We start from the raw sequence: 8,010 nt of genomic DNA, 5'->3' as shown, positions 1-8,010 counted from the left end.
GTCAAAGAGCACAAATTTTTTTTTTAAAAAAAGAACACAAGAAGAAACAAGGAAACATGGCCCAATCAAAGGGGAAAAACACATCTCCAGAGACTGATCCTAAAGAGATAATATATTAATTGCCTCACAAAGAACTCAGAATAATCATCTTTAAGAAGCTCAATGCACTACAAGAGACTACAAATGGACAATCAAGGAAAATCAGGAAAAAAATGCATGAAAAAAATGAAAATATAAACAAGGACATAAACATGTAAAAAAGAACCAAACAGATTCTGGGAAGATGGCAGCATAGGAAGCACCAGGAATCTTTCTCCCCATCTAGACAATAATTGCACTGGCAGAATCTTCTGCTATAATTATTTTGGAACTCTGGAGTCTATTGAAGCTTGCAACTTCCAGAGGAAGGCTTAGATGAAAAATTTTAGTTAATTTAAGTCAATTTTAGCTCTTACCACAGTAACAGCTACCATCCCCCAACCCTTAGCCATGTGACAGGCAGGAACACAGGCATGTGTTCCTGGAGTAGCTTGCTTGCAACTTGCAGGATCCAAGGTGGGCAGAAAGGACTTTGTCTTCCAAACCTTGGAGATAATATTCCCTGAGTGTTGATCGTTGCTTCTGATCACAGAAGAGAACACACAGAAGTGAGCAGCCATTCTTATATGGCCCAATTGTAGCAAGCCCCTCCTCTCTCTGGCTGGAGTGACTTCTTGGGGATTTAAAGAACCAATGTCTACCTCCCTCCTCATATTTCATCTTTCTATTTTTTCCCTCTGGGGAGCCAGGCATAAAGACTAGGACATTCAAAAACAACTGTATATAGGAGGAATATTAGAAAGTAACCATACATGCCCAAAGAAAAGCTCAGAAGATACCTGAAAAGACCTTAAATTCACACCTGAGAATGACCCTTGCCACAGAGAAAACCAACAAGAACCAAAAAATGATAACAATGACAAAACCCAGCAAATACTGGGGAAAGGGGAGAATTGATTTCCACAGTTACCACATTCTTAGAACATTCAAATATCTAGTGTTGAAAAAAAAATCATAAGGCACACAAAGAAAACAGGAAATTATGGTCTGGTCCATTCAGAGGAAAAAAAAGAAATCAACAGAGAAAAATAAATCAAACAGCAACAGGTATACTAGACCTCGTGGCAGGTATACTAGACAAAGACTAAAACAGCTATCTTAACAATGCTCAAAGAACTAAAGGAAGATGTAGATAAAGTCAAGAAAATGATGTGTGAGCAAAATAAAAACATTGATAAAGAGGTAGAAAACCTAAACAGAAACTGAAAAGAAAGTCTGGAGCTAAAAAATTCAATAACTGAAATCAAAATTTCTCTAGAGGGAATCATAGGCAGAACTGAGCAGGCAGAAGAAAGAATCAGTGAGCCTGAACATAGGATAATGCAAATGATTGAATCTGAGGAACTGAAAGAACAAAGATTGAAGAAATGTGACCAGAAGCTGAGGGACTCATGGGATACCATCAACTGGACTAACATACAGATTGTGAGAATCCCCAGGAGGAAGAAAGAGAGAGAAAGAGACAGAGAGAATATCTGAAGAAATAATGGCTGAGAACTTCCCAAATGTGATGGAAGACACAAACATAAACATCTAAGAAGCCCAGTGAACTCAAACTCAAAGAGACTGACACTGAGATACATTATAATAAAACTTTAAAAAAACAAAGAGAGAATCCTGAAAGTAGCAAGAAAGAAAATAATTATCACATACAGGGGATCCTCAATAAGATTTTCAACAGAGTTCTCATCAGAAACTTTGTGGTCAGAAAGCAGAGGGTTGATATATTCAAGGTGTTAAAAAAATTGTCAACCAAGAATCCTACCTGGCAAAACTGTCCTTCAAAAGTGAGGAAGAAATTAAGACATTCCCAAATAAACAGAAGTTGAAGATGTATGTGACCACTAGACCTGCCCTTCAAGAAATACTCAAGTGAGCAAGGTATAATGAAAGGACACTATACAGTAACCTAAAGCCATAAGAAGAAATAAAGATCTAAATAAAGGTAAATTCAATGGTAATTATCAAAGCTAGTAGTATTGTAACAGTGGTTCATAATTCTACCTTTTAAAAAAATGTTTATTTGAGGGAGGAGGGGCAGAGAGAGAGAGGAAGAGATTGAATCCCAAGCAGGCTTCATGCTGTCAGCTCAGAGAACAACGTGGGGCTCCAACTCACAAACTGTGAGATCATGACCTGAGCCAAAATCAAGAGTCAGATGCTTAACCAGCTGAGCCACCCAGGAGACCCTGATTCTGTTTTTTGTTTTGTACCTGATTTTTAAAACCTAATACATTTAAAAATCAACAACAACAGCTAATGTTCTTCAGGCTAGTACTTTTGTCATTTTGGTTTGTAATTCCAAATTTTGTTTCTACATAATTTAAGACATTAATGCATTTAAAGAATTATTAACTTATGTTTGGGGACACACAATGTATAAAGATGTTATTTGATGATATCAACAACCAAAAGGGGTGAAGACAGAGCTATAGAGAAGCAGAGTTTTCGTATGTAATTACTGAAGTTAAGCTGGTATAAATTCAAATTATAGTGTTATAACTTTAGGATGTTAAATGTAATCCCCATGGTAACCAAAGAGAAAAATAGCTACAGAATATACACAAAAGGAAAAGAAAAAAGAATTTAAATACTTCACTATAAAAAAATCAAACATGATAGAATAGTAATACAGGACATAAGGGACAAAAAAAAGCTATAAGGCAAATAGCAAACAGCTATAACAAATAGCAAAATGACAGAGGTAAGTCCCTCCTTATCAGTAGTTAGTTGAAATGTAAAGAGAATGTCAAAAGACAGAGGTTGACAGAATGTACAAAAACCACATGACCCAACTATATTCTGCCTACAACAGACTTCACTTTATTTTTTATGTGTGTGGTTCTGAAACTGTTTTTCTTTATTGTTATTTTACAATGTACCATGAACAGCTTTTTAATGCACATGGGTGAAAATCTCCTACTGAAAGAGAATACTGTAGTTGGATCGAAAGGCTGCTGGCAACAAGAGAGACACCTAAAGCAAAGTATCAGCTTAAGGTTAAAGCACATAACCTAGCAAATTCCTGTCAGGAAAAGTAGGGTCAGCAATATTCTCATCAGAGAAATTAGAATTGAAGGCCAAAGACATTAAAGATGTGGTATATCATGTAATCCCCTTTGGCCCCTACCTATACCCCTCACTCTCCTGACAATTTTAGGGTGAATGGATCCTGTACATCTCTTTGCACCCAATGAAAACAACTCATTTTCTTTCTTTTTTTTCTTAGCTCTTCCTGAGCCCTTATCTACACATTCTCTTATCATCTCCTCATTGCCCAAGTGTCTTTCCTGTAATTCCTCATGATAGTCCTTGGGGGAATTTTCCATCCCCCTGTCCATTTTTCTTTTTGCTTTCCTGGGCACATAATCTTCAGCTGCGGGATTTTTGATGGCCCATGGCCTACTCCCAGTTTTTCCCAGGGATTCTGGCTTGCCCTCACCATGTGGTTTTCTCTCATTTTTGGGCATGCCCTGCTTTTCTTGCTTTCTCTCATCTTCTGGTTGTTTCTCATCATCTGGTTGTCCCTCATTCTGGATATTTCCTTTGTGCCCTGGATTCTCCTCCACTTCTAGGTTTTCTTCCTCATCTGATTTTCCTTCATTGTCAGACTCTGCTTCATCTTCTGGCTTGCCCTCAATTTCCAGCTTTGCTTCATTTTCATTGCAGAGTTTTTTCATGATGAGATTCCCCCTTTTTTTCCTGTCTCTCAGGGATTCTGAACAGGTTCCTCCTCCTTTTCTAGCCTTGCTGAGTGCTGGGGACAGACACACAGACCTGGGGGCCCTGGGGCAGGCCTGTACTTTCTTGGTTTCACCAAAGCCCCCTCATCCACTGCCAGGCAGCTCAGAGAGCTAGTTCTTCACAGGCAATGGTAGTGAATAGTGCAAGGACAGGACCACAGGGAAGGTGAGTGTGCTACAACAGACTCACCTGAGATTCAAAGACACAAATGGATTAAAAGTGAAAGGATGAGGGGCACCTGGGTGGCTCAGTCGGTTAAGCGTCCGACTTCAGCTCAGGTCACGATCTCACGGACCATGAGTTCGAGCCCCGCGTCGGGCTCTGGGCTGATGGCTCAGAGCCTGGAGCCTGTTTCAGATTCTGTGTCTCCCTCTCTCTGACCCTCCCCCTTTCATGCTCTGTCTCTCTCTGTCTCAAAAATAAACGTTAAAAAAAATTAATAAAAAATAAAAAATAAAAAAATAAAAGTGAAAGGATGAAATAAAGATTCCATGTAAATAGTAACCAAAAGAGAGCAGGAGAGGCTATACTAATGTCAGACAGAATAGATGTTAAATCAAAAAAGTTTACAAGAGACAAAAAAAGACATTATACATTAATAAAATATTTAATAGAGTAAGAAGATATAACAGTTTAAACAGTTATGCACCTAATATCAGGCCATCAAAATATGTGAATCAAAAATATATTAGAATTGAAGGGAGAAATACACAGTTATAAAACAATGGTTGGAAACTTCAATATCTTACTCTCAATTTGGATAGAACAACCAGACGGAAGATAAGTTAGGGAATAGAGGACTTAAACAATACAGTAGACCAACTAGAACAGACATATACAGAACATTCTGCTCAACAACAACAGCATGCACAGTCTTCTGAAGTGCACATGAGACACTTTCCAGTATAGACCAGTATAGATTAGGCCACAAATTAAGTTTCAGTAGATATATATATATATATATATATATATATATATATATATATAGATATATATATATAATTATATTATATATTATATATATAATTATGTATTATATATAATTATATATATAATATATTATATTATAATGTTATATATAAACAAAGTATCTGACAAAGTATCTTTTCTAACCACAATGAGATGAGGTTAAAAATCAACAACAGACATAAAATTTGAAAATTCATTAACTTGTAAAATTAAACAATACACAATTAAACAACTGGCAGATCAAAAAATAAATCACAAGGGAAACTGCAAAATACTTAGAGATGAATAAAAATGAAAACACAGCATACCAAGACTTTTGGGATTCAGCAAAAGAAGTGCAAGTGAGAAGTTTATAGCTATAAGCACTTACATTAAAAACAGAAAAGAGGAGGGGTGCCTGGGTGGCTCAGTTGGTTAAGCATCCAACTCTTGATTTCAGCTCAGGTCATGATCTCATGGTTCATGGGTTTGAACCCCACATTAGGCCTAGAGCCTGCTTGGGATTCTCTCTCTCTGCCCTTTCTCCTCTCTAAATAAATAAATAAACTTAAAAAAAAAACAAAAACAGGAAATATGGCCCTTTGTAGCAACATGGATGGAACTGGAGAGTGTGATGCTAAGTGAAATAAGCCATACAGAGAAAGACAGATACCATATGGTTTCACTCTTATGTGGATCTTGAGAAACTTAACAGAAACCCATGGGGGAGGGGAAGGAAAAAAAAAAAAAGAGGTTAGAGTGGAAGAAAGCCAAAGCATAAGAGACTCTTAAAAACTGAGAACAAACTGAGGGCTGATGGGGGGGTGGGAGGGAGGGTAGGGTAGGTGATGGGTATTGAAAAGGGCATCTTTTGGGATGAGCACTGGGTGTTGTATGGAAACCAATTTGACAATAAATTTCATATATTAGAAAAAAAAAACAGGAAAGAGGGGCACCTGGGTGACTCAGTTAAGCATCCTAGTCTTGATTTCAGCTCAGGTCATGATCTCATGGCTCATGGATTCGAGTCCTGTGTCAGGCTCTGCACTGATAGCACAGAGCCTGCTTGGGCTTCTCTCCCTACCCCCCCCTCTGTCTCTCTCTCTCTGCTTCTGCCTCACTCATATACATCCCCCCTGTCAAAATAAATAAATGAACATTTAAAAAATAAATTTAAAAAATAAAAACAGGAAAGATCTCAAATCAACAAGCTAACTTTACAACTTATAGAACTAGAAAGAGAAGAACAATCTAAACTCAAAGCTAGCAGAAGGAAGAGAATAATAAAAATTAGAGCAGAAATAGAAAAACAATAAAAAAATTAATGAAACCAAAAATTCTTTCAAACTGACAAACCTTAGCTAGATGGACTATGAAAGAAAGAGAAGACTCAAGTAACTAAAATTAGAAATGAAAATGGACACATTACCACTGATTTGATGGAAATAAAGATGATCATAGGAAAATGTTATGAACAGCCATATACCAACAAATGGGATAACCTAGATGAAATGGACACATGTCTAGAACTAAAAACCTTCCAAGGCAAAATCACAAAGATGCAGAAAATATGAATAGATCTATAACTAGTAAGGAGATTGAATCAGTCATAAAAATTTCCCAACAAAGAAAAGCCCTGGACCCTATGGTTTCATTGATGAATTCTTCCAAACATTTAAAGGACAAGTAACACCAATATTTCTCAAATGTTTCAAAAAGTTGGAAGAGGAAGGAATACATCCTAACTCATTCTAAAAATCCAGAATTAACCTGCCAGACAAAGACAGTACAAGAAATGAAAACTATAAACCAATATCCCTTATGAACATTGATGCAAAAATCCTTAACAAAATGCTAGCCACCAAATTCAACAACACATTAAAAGGATTATGCACCATGATCATGTGGGATTTTTTTGCTGGAGTGAAAGGATGGCTCAATGTAGAAAAAAAAATCAATTAATGTAATACACATGTTAACAGAATAAACAGAATGAACAAAAAACACACATAACTTTCATGGTGCCTGGGTGGCTCAGTTGGTTAAGCATCCAATTTTGGCTCAGGTCATGATCTCAAGGTACATGAGTTTGAGCCCCACGTTGGGCTCTGTGCTGACAGCTCAGAGCCTGGAACCTGCTTCTGATTCTGTGTCTCCATCCCTCACTGCCTTTCTCCTGCTCATTCTCTGTCTCTCTCTCAAAAATAAACATAAAAAAAATTTTTAAAAACCACATAACTTTGTCAATTGATGCAATAAATTCATTTGACAAAATTCAGCATCCTTTTATGATAAAAAGAACTCAACAAATTTGGAATACGGGGAAACTACCTCAACATAAGAAAGGCCAGATATGAAAAGCCCACAGTGGACATCACACTCAATGGTGAAAGATGGAAAGCTTTTCCTATAAGATCAGGAACAAGGCAAGGATGTCCACTCTTGCCACTTCTATTCAACATAGTAGTAAATAAAAGTACTAACCAGAGAAATTAGGCAAGAAAAAGAAGTGTAGGGCATCCACATCAGAAAGGAAGAAGTAAAGTTATCTCTGTTTGCAGATGACATGATGCTATATGTAGAAAACCTTAAAGATTACACACACACACACACACACACACACACACACACACACACACACAGGTTAGAAGTCATAAATGAATTCAACAAAGTTGCAGAATACAAAGTCAACACATAAAAAGCTGTTGTATTTTGATGCAGTGACAATGAACAGTCTGAAAAGGAAATAAAGAAAATACTTTTTACAATAGCATGAAAAAGAATAAAGTACTTAGGAATAAATTTAACCAAGCAGGCAAAAGACTTTCAGTTGGCACACTGAAAACTACAAAATGCTGAAACTCAAGAATATATGAACAAATGGAAAGAAACCATGTTTATGGACTGGTAAGCTTAGCATTGCTAAAATGTCCATACTACCCAAAGTGTCCTAGAGATTCAACACAATACCTACCAAAATCTCAGTGGCATTTTTTTAGAAATAGAGAAAACCATCCTAAAATTCATATGGAATTTAAGAGAATGATGAATAAGCAAAATAATCCTGAGAAAGAAAAACAAAGCTGGAGGCCTCACATTTCCTGAATTCAAAACATAGTACAAAACCACAGTGCAGTTTTGCAAGATGAAAAAGTTCTAGACATCTATTGTACCACAAAGTGTTGATAGTTAATACAATACTGTACAACACTTCAAAAT

At 36.6% G+C, this 8,010-nt stretch overlaps 1 pseudogene; it reads right to left on the bottom strand.

Moving 5' to 3' along the window:
* Positions 1 to 3,188: 3,188 nt before the first annotated feature.
* On the bottom strand, positions 3,189 to 3,873 carry LOC121032681 (transcription elongation factor A protein-like 3; annotated as a pseudogene).
* Between the last annotated feature and the right edge of the window lie 4,137 nt (positions 3,874 to 8,010).

The sequence above is a fragment of the Herpailurus yagouaroundi genome, unplaced genomic scaffold (genome assembly GCF_014898765.1).
Source record: "Herpailurus yagouaroundi ecotype Mexico unplaced genomic scaffold, PumYag 142, whole genome shotgun sequence".
Classification (NCBI taxonomy): Eukaryota; Metazoa; Chordata; class Mammalia; order Carnivora; family Felidae; genus Herpailurus; species Herpailurus yagouaroundi.
The sequence above is the reverse complement of the archived record's forward strand: the minus strand, read 5'-3'. Positions and strand labels throughout refer to the sequence as shown.